This window comes from Lygodium microphyllum, chromosome 7 (assembly GCF_053477565.2).
Source record: "Lygodium microphyllum isolate KBCC chromosome 7, Lygodium_microphyllum_v1.1.10, whole genome shotgun sequence".
NCBI classification, from domain to species: Eukaryota; Viridiplantae; Streptophyta; class Polypodiopsida; order Schizaeales; family Lygodiaceae; genus Lygodium; species Lygodium microphyllum.
The window spans coordinates 71,878,869-71,895,027 of NC_141141.1; positions in this window are offsets into that span (position 1 = coordinate 71,878,869).

Here is a 16,159-nt window from a genome sequence, read left to right on the forward strand (position 1 = left end):
CTCACTTGACTTGGGTCTCACCTATATATACTAACTCTACATCAATATGAATCATTCTTTGGGAGCATGTCTTGTGTATCTCTTTCATACTCTCTCTCTCTCAACATGGTATCAGAGCTATGGATGTGTAGCAACAACAAGGAAGATAAGTTGTTTCATTATTTATATTTGATTGAATTCTTTACACAAGTGATGATTTGATACATGAACTTGTTCAAATTAGAAGTACTAGTTAATTTTGTCTTAAAAACTTGTGTAGCTCTTGTGATGCTCTCGAATCCTGTCGAAACCGCTTGTCAATCGGAGTTCTGGATCAAAAGTTATGACAATTCAAGATTCAAGACAGCAATTCTGCTCGAATATGCGATTCTTTATTTAAAACTATATTTCTAATTACAGTTCATTAATCCCCAATTACAGTTAATCGCTCATCTTCGTTAATGATGTTGATTACGACAAGCAAACATCTTCCTATTTTTAGCGATGTTTTATTATCGTTCACGTTCTTTGCTTGGCCGAAATAGCACTTTTCTTATATGCGTCATCTCGTCTTGCACGTTACACCTCTCTATTTCGGGCTTTCTTTTTAGTCACTCAATACTTTTCGTTGTTCTTACGTGCATATCCCTATTTTGATTGTCATGCGTTTCAACTACGCTCGTCTTGATCATGGTTTGCAGATTCTGTGATCTCATCTTATTTGTTTTCTCTCGACATACAGGCATGGCCAATTGCGTAATTGTTAACGGATATCCGTCTGGCCAATGTTCGGTTCCCGTCTTCCAAGGACAAGGCTTTCCTAGGTGGAAAGCAAAGATGATGCTAATTCTTGAAGGCGACGAATTATTTGATATTGTTTTGGGCGACCTGTCTTGCCCAGTTCAACCTATTGATGTGATGAATAACAATTCTGTGATTACTGATGGTCCATTATTTGAACAATGGAAAATTGATCATACCGATTGGATTCGTCGTGACAAAGCAGCTTGTCGTTATATATTGTCTGCACTTCTTGACTCACTTATGTTGGATGTCTTTCATTTGGAAACCTCTCATGCTGTTTGGGAGTATCTTATCTCAACGTTTGAGAAGAAATCGGTCACCGAAATTTTATATCTCCAAACTTGTTTGAAGAATCTTCAATATAAGGTTGGTACTTCTATGCACTCTCATATCGAGGCTTTTAAAGACATTATCAATCAACTTGGTGCTGCCGGCGCTCCTATTGCTAAAAACCAGATTGTTACTCAACTTCTTCATACCATCAAAGGTCCTTTATATGACAATATCATCACTATTTTGTCTAACAAAGATGATATCCACTTTGACAAAGCATGTATATCTCTTATTGAATATTCTCAACGTCATGAGCATCATTTGGAAAAATCTGATGCTGTTTTGGTCACTCGCGAACAAAGGGATTTTGATCCTGCTTTTGTTGCTCGCAAGCGTCCCGCTTCACGTTTTCAGCAGTGTGGACGCCTTAATCAAGGTAGTAAATCTTCTCGTCTTGCTTATCCTAACAAACATTGTTCTTGTTGTGATAAGAAAGGCCATGTGGCTTCTGATTACTGGGCACGTCAATATGATGAGGAGCATGGAGTTACTACAAAGCAGCCTCGCTGGTCGAGAAGTTTTCCTCCTTGTGATTATTATGCACATACAGATCATCTCATCGTCGTTATAAACGCAGATATGATGAAGAATGTTCTCGAGCTTATATTGTTCAACAAACTACAACTGATGATGATCATACTCATCAGGAGCTCAAGTTCGTCCATCATGATATCTCTCCAGAAAAGGTATTTCATGTTCATGATGGTTCTCTATTCATTGTTGATTCAGGTGCCACTGGAAATATGACATACCAATCGCAGTGGCTTCACAATTATCATTCTCTTCCTGTCAAGAAGTTTGTTTACCTTGCCGATGATACGACTTGTCAAGTCAAAGGAGTGGGTGATTTATATCTCGGGACTGTTTCATCCACTAGAATATTAAGAGGAGTTCTTCATGTTCCAGATTTGCAAAGAAATCTTCTTTCTGTTGCTCATCTAGTTGATGTTGGTTTGTTTGTTGGCTTTGATCATAATCAATGTCGTATAGAGAAAGACGGGCATACTATAGCAGTGGCTCATCGACATGGTAATCTATTTGAGCTATCATTGAACGATACAATTGCAAATGTTGTTACTGCCCCTGGAGATGCAGATTGCAAATTATGGCATCAACGATTTGCACACTCCGATTTTGCCAAAATTCTTGATCTTCATCATCATGGTCTTGTGCAAGGTATGGATCTTAAATCTCATCCACGTATGGGAATATGTGAGTACTGTGCACTTGGAAAACACCATCGTTCGCCTTTCCACACTTCTACTTCATCACATTCATGTGCTCTCTTGGATTTGGTTCATACTGATATTTGTGGTCATTTTCGTGCCTCAAAGTCTCAATATCGATATTTTATAACTTTCATTGATAATTTCTCACGGTACACACATGTCTATCTTCTTCGACATAAGTCTGAGGTTTTATCTATATTTAAACAATACAAGATAAGTGTGGAGCTTCAAATTGGATTCTATATAAAGATGCTTCGCAGTGACAATGGCGGTGAATATGTATCTAATCTATTTGATGACTTCTGTAAGGATCAAGGTATTCATCATGAGTTTACAGTTCCTTATTCTCCTCAGCAAAATGGTGTTGCTGAGCGTAAAAATCGCACAATTATTAATGCTATACGTTGCATGCTTATACACTCTGGTTTGTCTCGAAAGTTTTGGACTGAAGCACTTCTAACAGCTGTATTTATTTAAAATCATATTCCAACTACTACACCTGCTGGTAAAATTTCTATAACAATTTGGATAGGGAAGACACCTTCAGTCTCTCACTTTCGCACATTTGACTGGATTGCTTATATTCATGTGCCCAAGGACACTCGACATAAGTTGGATCCTCCAGGTTTGAAGGTTATTTTTCTTGGTTATTCAGATCATTCCAAAGGTTACAAATTTTATGATCCTTCTTCTCAAAAGGTCATCATTAGTCGTGATGCTATATTTTCTGAGAAGACTATGGGTGGCACATGGTCGTCAGATGTTTCAGATGATACACAGTCTTTGCTTAGTGCATTTCCTTACTTGCTTTGTGATTCTACTAATTTTGATGATCATAAACCTCCTTCATCTCCAAAGAAGATTGATGAAAATTTGGAGACCTATGTCGATCTTCCTATTGAGATAGAGCATGGATTCTATTGTATTGAATATGATGTCTTTGATGATGCTATGTCTGTCCAAGAGGATCCAATATCGTATATGGAAGCTATCAATTTGTCTCAAAGGGATCAATGGCAAGAAGCTATGCAAGCTGAGTATGATTCTTTAATCTCCAAAGGTACATGGATTCTTACTGAACTCCCCCCAAATCGTGTTCCTATAAAATGTAAATGGGTTTATAAAACCAAGACCAAAGCTGATGGCTCGTTTGATAAGTTCAAAGCATGACTTGTTGCAAAAGGTTACTCACAGATTGCAGGAATAGATTATCAAGAAACATTTTCTCCCATTGTGCGCTCCGTAACTGTTCGTATGATTTTGGCTTTCGCAACACTCTTTGATCTAGAAATTCACGAAATGGATGTTAAAACAGCTTTTCTCAATGGAGATCTTGAAGAAGAAATCTATATGGAGCAACCTGAAGGTTTTATGATTGCAAGAAAGGAGCATCTTGTATGCCAGCTTCATCATGCATTATATGGATTGAAGCAAGCCTCTCATGTTTGGTATATTAAGATTGATCAGTTCCTCACATCTAAAGGTTTTGTTGCATGTTTTGCTGACCCAAATCTTTACATCAAAAGGGAGGACAAATATTTTATTATTCTTTCTCTATATGTTAATGATACTATTCTTGTGTCAAATAATATTGCTTTCTTGGATGCTATGAAGAAGCTTTTATCGACTGCATTTGAAATGGTGGATCTTGGTGAGATACATTCTTGTTTGGGTATTCAAGTTCAACGACAACGACAACAAGGCATTCTTCTTCTTCACTAGACAAAGTTTATTAATGATATTGTTAAGAAGTTTGGGTTGACAAATGCGCACTCTGCCAACACTCCCATTCTTTCAAGCTCTACCAAGGGTACATCTACAACATGCAATGAAGAATCAGCCATTCATCAACCTTTTGCTAATCTTGTTGGTTGTCTTCAATTTATTGGTTTAAATACAAGACCAAATATTTTATTTGCAGCTAACTTTTTGGGATAGTATCTTTCTTCCCCTTCCACTATTCATTGGAGTGCTACAAAACGTATTTTTAAGTACCTCAAGGGTACTAAGGAATTTGGTCTTATTTATCATCATCGAGAGGATTCTCCTTTATCTTCTTCAACTTCTCTTGACCTTATTGGATATACAGGCGCTGTCGTATTGCTGCGCATTCGAGGTGTGAAAACCACCCGAAAGTTGTGTGTGCGATTTAATACTTTATGCATACTTAGTTGTTGTGATTACATTTATTCTCTGCGTATGAGTATAGATGCTCACATGAAGGGCTTCACTTCAGATGCTTTTGTTAATAGCACACTTATTAGTATCTATGGTAAATATGGTGCTTGTAGCCCCCTGGTGGGCTACTCTCTTGTGGATATGTATGGGAAATTTGGCTCCATTACGGAAGCGCATCATGTTTTCAACAACTTACCCATTCGTGATGTAGTCTTTTGGACTGCCCTCATTACAGGCTACTCCCAATATGGTTTTGGTGAGGAAGTGCTCACATGTTTCAAGCTTATGTAACAAGGGGGTGTGTCTGCAGAAACTGTAACTTATGTTCTTTGCTTGAAAGCATGTGGTAGTGTAGGACCACTGGACACAGGTCAGAAGATACATTCAGAAGTAGCTCAAAAAGGATTGGAGAGTGAGCTTTATGTTGGAAACAAACTGGTAGACATGTATGGCAGAAGTGGCTTACTTGCTGAAGCACACCGTGTCTTTGACATGCTGCCAGTTCATGATGTAATCTCATGGAATGCATACATTTCAGGATACGCTGAACTTGGAGCTTGGGGGATTTTTTTCTGGGATTGGTGGATCTGGCATACGACATTTTTGGATGAGGAATTAGAAGGCGGAAAAAGGGGAGAAAACGACGCTAATCTGGGAGGCAAAAGAGTGCTCTGCAATCGGAGAGGAATGACGCGAATAGGGAAAAACAGAGCATGGCTTTTGGGGAGAGAGGGCTCTGCAACTCGGGGGGGAGCACAGTCATAAGAGGAGCAATGTAGTCTGCTGCATTCCTGGGGAAATCTATTGTCCTTAACCTTAGCTGTGAATCCTCATCAATGGTAGTCTTCGAAACAAGGAGGAGATTGACAGAATTAGGACTGCAGACTTGAACGTGAAGAGGAAAAAGCTAACTATGCTTTGTGCAGACGGAGTGCTGAAGGGGAGTATGACGCGGAATCCAGACGATCCACTGGGTGTTCTACTGAAGATCTATGAGTCTCGATCGAATGCATGAAGAGAAAAGAATGCGATGCTTAGCTTGATTAGGCCTACTGATCAGGTGGACGCTGGACGGAAGGAAGGAGAAGGATCTTTTTCAATGAAGGCTGACAAGGAGGAGGGAATTACGGGAAAAAGGAGGAACAGAGAGAGGACGAACAGAGCATAGGAGAAACAGAGGATTCGGTGACGCGAAGACCCACAACCAACTCTTTTCCCTCCCCCCCTCAGAAGATATTAATGACACGGTTCTTTCCATCATCGCTGCTCCTGCCGCAGTTCTGGCTTTGCAATGCCTAAGATCAAGGTTCTTGATCTGCGCCCAAAGAAGATTCGGGCTAATTGACGCAGGCTTATCAAAGCATCAGCAACAGCTGCAAACTACAACGCCTGTGGGTGCTTGAAGCTTCCTTTTGACTCCCAGTTCTCCTTCCAGTATGTCATAATCTAACCTCCCTCAACTCGAGTTATGCCAGTTCTATTCAGAGCAATGATTTGGTAAAATGACATGGGCACTGCTGCTTCCACTGAGGAGCACTACATTGAGCCTGTCAATGATCATCCCAACGCGGATTTCATTCAGCCGTTTTCTCTTCATTCATTCTTTCGATTCTGAAACCGTGAATGAGGAAGCAGAGTTCTGGAAACAGCCTGATAATCAAACCTTTAATCCATGCCTCAATTTCACTTCCCGCTATGTCCAGGATACGAATAGGATTGCATCGTAACGCAAGCAGAAATACCTTCTCGTCATTGTCTTGAGGGGGGCTTGAACCAACAGTGAAATCAAATTGTTGACGCTGTGGTTATCGCGCAGATTCTAGAAGCTGTATTGGTGGTTCCAATTCTGCAAGTGAATTAAGTACTGGCAGATTTCTGGCCACACTTGGTGAATCTTTTACTTTAGGATTTGATGAAGCTGTTGCGCTCTCTGCTGAAACAGGAGAAGGCCTGACAGATCTTTATGAAGGGTTAATGCCTTTGCTTATAAAAGCCCAAGAAGACATAAATGTTGCCCAAGAACTGAATTCTGAGGATGAATCTGGAGGTCCTTTGGCAATGCAGCTGGTCACCCTAATGTTGGCAAATCAACAATACTGAATTTCCTACTTTGACAGGAACATGTGCTAACTGAGCCAGAACCAGGTCTAATTCGAGATGTTGTTCGTGTGAAATTCTGTTATAACAATAGAACTGTTTACCTTGTGGATACTGCAGGTTGGATGTAGAAGGCACAGCTTAAACAAAGTCCATCAGCTCTTAGTGCTATTCATGCAAGCTTTGTATCTATGATAATGAAGACAGTAAGACAATCTATGATTGAGGAAACAGATTTGAGACCTTATGAGGATGTTTGTGATAAACACGATGGATTGAATTCATAAGAGATCATTGACAATTCAGAGATTGATCCATCGAACCACTGTAATTAAAACTTGTGGAAAAAGCAACTCTCCTTTTGTTCTTATAGACTTTATTGAAGCAACTATGGAGCTGAACAAGAGGGTGGAATCCCTTTTAAATGCTCAAAAGAATGTAGGGTGTCCTGAAATTATAACAGATTTTACTTCATTTTTCTTGCTGGATCTTCTAGCCTGAAATTATCAAGGACTTCTGAAGTTGCGACATTGCTTTCACAAACCCTTCCACATATTTGGTGAACCTGATGTGAAAGCGTCACAGAAATTTCAGGATGGGAGATACTTCAGCCTCTATTTCAGCTTCCTCTACAACTCCAGCTGCCTCTACTTCAGCTCCATCAATGACTGCTGCGTCAAGTACTTCGACGGAGGATCTAAAATAGATTTTGCAGAATATGTCCATGTATATGCAGCTCCAAAATCAGCAAACACAATTGTATATGCAGCAGCAACAACAATTGCATCAACAGCAGTTGTCTCAGCAAAGGCAACTCTATTCGGAGCAGGAGAATGCAAACAGTGTGACTAAGGCTATTGAAGCAGTTGAGAGTGAGAAGAAGCTATTTGACGGGCGCAATGTTTCAGCACATTTGAAGACATATGAGATCAAGATGGGGTTTTTTGGAGTTCCTGCTGGACTTATGAGTAAGTACTTCCTTCGCCTTGTCACACCTGCTTTGAGGACAAAGGTGACTGATCTTTTTATTCAAAACACACATTGGCAAGATTTTAAGAAGGCTGTAAAAGAAGAATACTTCCTTGAGGACTTTGGTATGGCTACTCGGCGGTCATTCCGAGAGTGGGTCTACATGCCAAACAAAGGTCTTATTGCTTCGGAGTTGATTCGAGAATTCGAAGAGAGGTATAGTCAGCTTGATGCCATTGAACAAAGAGCATTGGATGTTGAAAAAGTTGAGCTTTTCTTGCAAGCTGCAGATCCTGCTCTTCAAGAAGAATTGGGTGAGCTTCTTGAAGATCGCACAAAGCCTATGGGTCTTAAAACTGATTGGCAGGATGCTCAGGATGTAGTCTCGACTTTGACCAAGAGGAGGATATGGAAGACTCGCCTACAGAATGGTTCCATGACACCTACACCATCATCTGCTCCTATGTCTACTTCTATCCCTGTTATTTCTTCTCCTCCTCAGCCAGTTTCTTGGCCTATGCCAGTGCCTACTGTTTCTACTCCACCTATTCCTCCTGTTCCACGACCGATGCCTACACCTTCTGCTCCAAAACCATCCGCTCCATCGGTGCCTACCTCTATTGATGACATAATCAAAGGCATTACAGATTTGACACTTGAGTCAGTTAAAGCGGAGTTAGTGGGGAAGTTGAAGGAGCAGTTTGCTTCAACTGTGCCTACTACTTCTTCTAGTGCTCCTACTGCACCTAGGAGTGCTCCTAGTGCACCTAGGAGAGATCGGAGATGTATTTGGTGTGATAGTACAGAGCATCAGCATTGCAGGGATTGTGACTCTTTCCAGGATGCAAGGAGGCAGAATTTGGTATATTGGGGGCAAGATGGTAAGATTTGGTTGACTGAGACAGGAGCTCCACTTGCTACCAACTTTGGTAAAGGTGGAATGAAAAAGTTAGTGGAGGATATGGCTGCGCGTACTTCTTATGTGACAGCTAGAGGTGATGCTTCTGCATATGGAGTACAGATTGAGAAGGGATCAGAGACTCAGTCCGCACTATGGACTTATGCTATGGAGATTGCAAACAAGGGGAAAATTCAACAAACTGTTTTGACTAGTGCAGGCTCTAGCATCAGATCAGAGACAGGTTGGGACTCGCCTGTTGACAAGTATTCTATTTATGCTTATTTGGCTAAATCTCATGGTGCAGATGTATTTGTTGAGGAGAAGCGTAAGAGGGATGAAGAAAATTCAACTGCAGCTAAGAAGACTAGAGGGGGTGAGTTTGTTACTCCACCTACTGCATGACCGTCTTCAAGACTAGGGCCAGATCGACAGATGGAGGATGCTCAAAAGAGAGAAAAGAGGCAAGAGCCTAGAGAGAGAAAGCAGCCAGGATTCAGATTGATGTCCGATATTGAGACATCTACAGATATGAAGAAAATCTTTAATGATAAGATACTTGGCAGTGAGGCGACTTTCACTATTTCTGAGATTTTGGGCATCTCAAAAAGAGAGTTTCAGGATCAGTTCCAGGAGGTCCTGAAGAGGAAAAGACATGCATTGGCTACCACTGATACACAGGGAGTTTTGATTGGAGAGTTGGATGAGGATGATGATGAGGTTATGGTTGATAATGCTTCTGTTTTGCCGCAGGTAGAGAAGAGGGTTCAACCTATGCATTATGCTGAAATTGATGAGCCTATTTTGATACCGCGTAGTCACTTTTCGCGGAGCCATTGGGCTAGGGCAACTACAGAGACGATGGTAAAGATTGGAGAGAAATAGGTGCCTTATGTTGCATTGGTTGATCATGGTTCAGAGATTAATCTCATAGTTCGTGGAGTTTATGAGAGTAATAGATGGCCTATGGATGTAGAGCATGGGTGGCATATGAGAGCCGCCAATAACACTGCAGGTGATTTATATGCTGCTTGCCCTAGTGTCAGGATTTCTATTGGTGATGTAGAGGAGGATTTTCATTTCTTTGTGCAGGATTCATGCTCTTATCCCATAATTCTTGGTCAGCCATTCATTACAGAGATGCGCATGGAAACAAAGGTCATGGATGATGGATCTGCTTATGCACGGATTCGCAGTAAAGATGGTATGAGAGCAGTTCAGTTTATGACTGTATGTGTGAACCATGTTAGAAACAGGGATACTCTCAGAGATGCACCCTTGCCCACTGTGAGGGATTCGGGTTTTCATTAGGTACCGCCGTTTCGCGAGACGACGGTGGTACAGAGGAGAGGAGATTGGAGTTCTCGCCTCCTAGCAGCAGCAGTGTTTTCTCCTCCGGTTATGTTGGGATTTCAGCAAACAGTTCAATGAGTTATCAGAAGACTTCTAGGTTGCCTAGAGCTGCCAGGCAGTATATATGCAGGAAGGAGAAAAATTTGAAAAATGCAGGAATTTTGGAGGATGATGAGCACATAGATGGTATGTATGACAGTGTGATTTGTGTAGATACGATGACAGAAATGGGAGATATGCTGAAAACTGATATGCTGAATTGTCATGGTAATGTATTAGTGCAATCCCTGGACATGTTTCATGAAATTGCAGATTTTATGTCACAGATTGAGTCAGAGGCTGAGGTAACTCAGCAAAGAGTATTGAGTGGTGAAGAAATTCAGCAAACAGAGTTTCCAGCTGGTTATAATCAGCTTTCAGAGAGACAGAGGGCTGAAAATTTTTAGCCAACAGAGTTTACTGCTGAAATATTTCAGCATTCAGAGTTTGGGGCTGTTTCTATGCAGTCCACAGAGCAGAGGGCTGAGAATATTCAGCCATTGGAGTGCAGAATTGCTGATTTACAGCAATGTTTATGTAATGCAGAAGAGCATAATGAAGCCAGGGTTGACACGAAATACAAAACTGTGGATAAGAAGGTGAAGTCGGTTGCTGTACCGCTTCCACCTGACAGTGATCAGCAAATAGAGAGGGCTGCTAAACAGCAAATTTTGAGGAATCCGGAGCATATTGGTCATAAATTTTCAGCAGAGACACTTGCTGAATTGAAAATTGGAAATGGTGATTTCTTGTTACCCATAGAGAAGCAATGCTTTCAGGAGATGCTTGAGCGTCATGGAAGGGGATTTGCTTTTTTGCCACATGAGATTGGATGTGTGAATCCTGATATTGTTGCTCCTATGGTCATTTTTACTATTCCTCATATTCCATGGAATCTCCGACCTATTCCAGTGCCTAAAGCACACTTGCCAAAGCTGATTGATTTATTGAATGAGAAAATCAGGATGGGAATCCTTGAGCCTTCATCTGCACCATACTCAAACAGGTGGTTTACAGTTCCAAAGAAGAATGGTACTCTTCGATTTATTTAGGACATGCAGCCAGTGAACAGAGTTACTATCAGGAATGTTGGTATAGGTCCAGTTGTGGATGAGTTTGCAGAGGCATTTGCTGGACGTGCCATCTATTCTTTGGGTGATTTGTATTCAGGTTATGATCAGTTTCAGCTGGCTTTGGAAAGCAGGGACATAACCACCATGAGAACTCCTATTGGGCTTGTGAGGATGTGTACCTTGCCTCAAGGTGCCACTAATTCTGTTGCGCATATGATGAATGCCATGCATAAGGTCCTTTGTGATTACATACCTCAGCTTACTATGCCTTTCTTGGATGATGTGCCTATTAAGGGGTGTGCAGAAGAAGAGAAGAATGAGAGCCTAAATGAGCAGGGATGCAGATACTTTGTGGCTGATCATATTTCAGCATGTGAGAAGATTTTGGCCAGGTTAGAAGAAGTGAACTTAACACTTTCAGGGCAAAAATCTGTTTTTGGAGTGAATGAGGTTGTCATTGTTGGGCATATGTGTGGATATTATGGCAGGAAACCCTCACCTGATAAGGTGAATGCTATAGGCAACATTGCAGAGTATTGTTCTACTACTTCAGAGGTACGGAGATTCATTGGTGCTTGTGTGTTTTATATGATTTGGATACCTCATTTTGCACACATAGCACATTGTTTGTATCAGCTGCTTCGAAAGGGGCAAAAATTCTATTGGGATGAGAGCCACACTAGAGCCATGCGGAAATTGAAGAAGTTATTGCAAAATGCTCCTACTCTCAGAAAAGCGGATTATAATTGTGATAGGCCTATTGTATTGATAGTTGACACTAGTCCAATTGGCACAGGTTGGGCTGTGGGTCAAGATGATGCAGATGGAAATAGGTATGCTATTCGGTTTGGGGAGAAAGTCCTAAATGAGAGACAGAGGAGATATCCGCAAATCAAGAGGGAGTTATTGGGGATTGTCATGGCTCTCAAATGTGACAAGGAGTACTTTATTGGGGCTTCAGTTGTGGTAGAGACAGATTGCTTGCCATTGATTGGTATGATCACGAGTTGCTCTACTCCGGATATAGCTATGTTGAGATGGATTGCATACATCAAGTCATTAAATCCGGAATTTAAACACATAGCAGGGAAGAATAATCCAGTGGCAGATATGTTGTCTAGAGCCAGATATGATGATGAGGAGACTCTACTTGCAGAAGAGGATGATGCAGAAATTTCAGCCACTATGGTTGATCATGTTTGTCATGTTTATGATATTGTGGCTTTCACAGAAGAACTCTATGTTGGAGATTGGTTGCAGATTGGCAGGTACCTTAGTACACTAAGCAAAAGAGATGAATGGACAGATGAAGAGTTCAAGAAGATCAGAAGGAAAGCCTATGGTTATTTTCTCAAGGACGGATTTCTTTGGAAGCATCCGAAGAAAAGAGGCGGATTACCTTTGCGGGTTGTCTGCGATAGAGAGACACAGTTACAGGTGATGAGGGAGTTTCATGAGAGTCCTTGGGCTGGTCATAGAGGAGTGTGGGCTACTTATGAGAAAATCAAGGAGAAATATTGGTGGAAAGGCATGTACAGAGATGTTTCTCACTTTGTTGAGACTTGCAGAGACTGTCAGATGTATTCAGTAGTGCGTCATCGAGATGAGCTTCATCCGACCTATCCACTATGCATTCATTATAAGTGGGTAGTTGATTTGGTTACCATGCCTATGGGTCTATGGCAGATGAGATACATTGTTTTGGCTAGAGAGGATCTTACTAATCATGTTGAGGGCAGATCTTTGAGAACGAAGACCACTAGTGCAGTGTGTAAGTTCTTATTGGAGGAAATTTTCTGCAGTTATGGTTGTGTGGGTAAGATCACTGCGGATCGTGGTGAATTGGATGCAGATGAAGCTAGGGAGTTTTTCTCTCAGCTAGGAATCAAATTGGCTCTAACCACAGCATACAATCCAGAGGGAAATGGAAAGAGTGAAAGAGGGCATCCGCCGATAGTGAAAGCATTAGCAAAAGCATGCAGAGGACGGATTGGAGAATGGCCAAGACTTCTACCATTTGCTTTGTGGGCTGATCGTACGACTCATAGTGTTACCACAGGATATATTCCTGCAGAGTTGATGTATGGTCAGAAACCTGTTATGCCGATTGAGACTTGTGCTTTGACTTGGTCAGTTTTACCTTGGCATGAGGATTTGACGAGAGAGGAGCTCTTAGCTCTTCGGATTCGACAGTTGGAGAGGAGACCTGAGGATATTCAGCTAGCTATTGACAGGTTGAAAGTTGCTAGACTAAGGAATAAGGACAGGTTTGATAGCAGGCATCGCTTACGGCCTAGAGCAATAGAAGAGGGAGATTGGGTATTGGTCTTTGATAGCAGCCTTGAAAATCAGCATACTGCACTTCGGAAGATGGTGAAAAGATGGTTTGGGCCATACATAGTCAGACATGTTTTTGAAAATGCAACATATGAGCTGACAGAATTGGATGGAACAGTGCTTAGAGTGCCTATTGCTGGAAAAAGAATCAAGATTTTCAAGAAAAGAGATGATGAGGATTATGCATTGGAAGAATTTTCAAGAGAAGAGCAACGACAAGAAACTCCAATGGAAGAGACAGATGATATGGCTGATAATCTTGTTGATCTACCGGAAATGCATAACAAAGAGATTGATCTGTTTGTAGATCTTGATGATAATGATCATGGGTAGTTGGCTCATCCGGAGGATGCGTAGGATTAGAGGGGGTGGATGTCGTATTGCTGCGCATTCGAGGTGTGAAAACCACCCGAAAGTTGTGTGTGCGATTTAATACTTTATGCATACTTAGTTGTTGTGATTACATTTATTCTCTGCGTATGAGTATAGATGCTCACATGAAGGGCTTCACTTCAGATGCTTTTGTTAATAGCACACTTATTAGTATCTATGGTAAATGTGGCGCTTGTAGCCCCCTGGTGGGCAACTCTCTTGTGGATATGTATGGGAAATTTGGCTCCATTACGGAAGCGCATCATGTTTTCAACAACTTACCCATTCGTGATGCAGTCTTTTGAACTGCCCTCATTACAGGCTACTCCGAACATGGTTTTGGTGAGGAAGTGCTCACATGTTTCAAGCTTATGTAACAAGGGGGTGTGTCTGCAGATGCTGTAACTTATGTTCTTTCCTTGAAAGCATGTGGTAGTGTAGGATCACTGGACATAGGTCAGAAGATACATTCAGAAGTAGCTCAAAAAGGATTGGAGAGTGAGCTTTATGTTGGAAACAAACTGGTAGACATGTATGGCAGAAGTGGCTTACTTGCTGAAGCACACCGTGTCTTTGACATGCTGCCAGTTCATGATGTAATCTCATGGAATGCATACATTTCAGGATATGCTGAACTTGGAGCTTGGGGGATTTTTTTCTGGGATTGGTGGATCTGGCATACAACATTTTTGGATGAGGAATCAGAAGGCGAAAAAAGGGGAGAAAACGACGCTAATGTGGGAGGCAAAAGAGTGCTCTGCAATCGGAGAGGAAATACACGAATAGGGAAAAACAGAGCATGGCTTTTGGGGAGAGAGGGCTCTGCAACTCGGGGGGGAGCACAGTCATAAGAGGAGCAATGTAGTTTGCTGCATTCCTGGGGAAATCTATTGTCCTTAACCTTAGCTGTGAATCCTCATCAATGGTAGTCTGCAAAACAAGGAGGAGATTGACAGAATCAGGACTGCAGACCTGAACGTGAAGAGGAAAAAGCTAACTATGCTTTGTGCAGACGGAGTGCTGAAGGGGAGTATGACGCGGAATCCAGACGATCCAGTGGGTGTTCTACTGAAGATCTATGAGTCTCGATCGAATGCCTGAAGAGAAAAGAATGCGATGCTTAGCTTGATTAGGCCTACTGATCAGGTGGACGCTGGACGGAAGGAAGGAGAAGGAGCTTTTTCAATGAAGGCTGACAAGGAGGAGGGAATTATGGGAAAAAGGAGGAACAGAGAGGGGACGAACGGAGCATAGGAGAAACAGAGGATTCGGTGACGCGAAGACCCACAACCAACTCTTTTCCCTCCCCCCCCAGAAGATATTAACGACACGGTTCTTTCCATCATTGCTGCTCCTGCCGCAGTTCTGGCTTGGCAATGCCTAAGATCAAGGTTCTTGATCTGCGCCCAAAGAAGATTCGGGCTAATTGACACAGGCTTATCGAAGCATCAACAACAGCTGCAAACTACAACGCCTGTGGGTGCTTGAAGCTTCCTTTTGACTCCCAGTTCTCCTTCCAGTATGTCATAATCTAACCTCCCTCAACTCGAGTTATGCCAGTTCTATTCAGAGCAATGATTTGGTAAAACGACATCGGCGCTGCTGCTTCCACTGAGGAGCACTACATTGAGCCTGTCAATGATCATCCCAACGCGGATTTCATTCAGCCATTTTCTCTTCATTCATTCTTTCGATTCTGAAACCGTGAATGAGGAAGCAGAGTTCTGGAAACAGCCTGATAATCAAACCTTTAATCCATGCCTCAATTTCACTTCCCGCTATGTCCAGGATACGAATAGGATTGCATCGTAACGCAAGTAGAAATACCTTCTCGTCATTGTCTTGAGGGGGGCTTGAACCAACAGTGAAATCAAATTGTTGACGCTGTGGTTATCGCGCGGATTCTAGAAGCTGTATTGGTGGTTCCAATTCTGCAAGTGAATTAAGTACTGGCAGATTTCTGGCCACACTTGGTGAATCTTTTACTTTAGGATTTGATGAAGCTGTTGCGCTCTCTGCTGAAACAGGAGAAGGCCTGACAGATCTTTATGAAGGGTTAATGCCTTTGCTTATAAAAGCCCAAGAAGACATAAATGCTGCCCAAGAACTGAATTCTGAGGATGAATCTGGAGGTCCTTTGGCAATGCAGCTGGTCACCCTAATGTTGGCAAATCAACAATACTGAATTTCCTACTTTGACAGGAACATGTGCTAACTGCGCCAGAAGCAGGTCTAATTCGAGATGTTGTTCGTGTGAAATTCTGTTATAACAACAGAACTGTTTACCTTGTGGATACTGCAGGTTGGATGTAGAAGGCACATCTTAAACAAAGTCCATCAGCTCTTAATGCTATTCATGCAAGCTTTGTATCTATGATAATGAAGACAGTAAGACAATCTATGATTGAGGAAACAGATTTGAGACCTTATGAGGATGTTTGTGATAAACACAAAGGATTGAATTCATAAGAGATCATTGACAATTCAGAGATTGATCC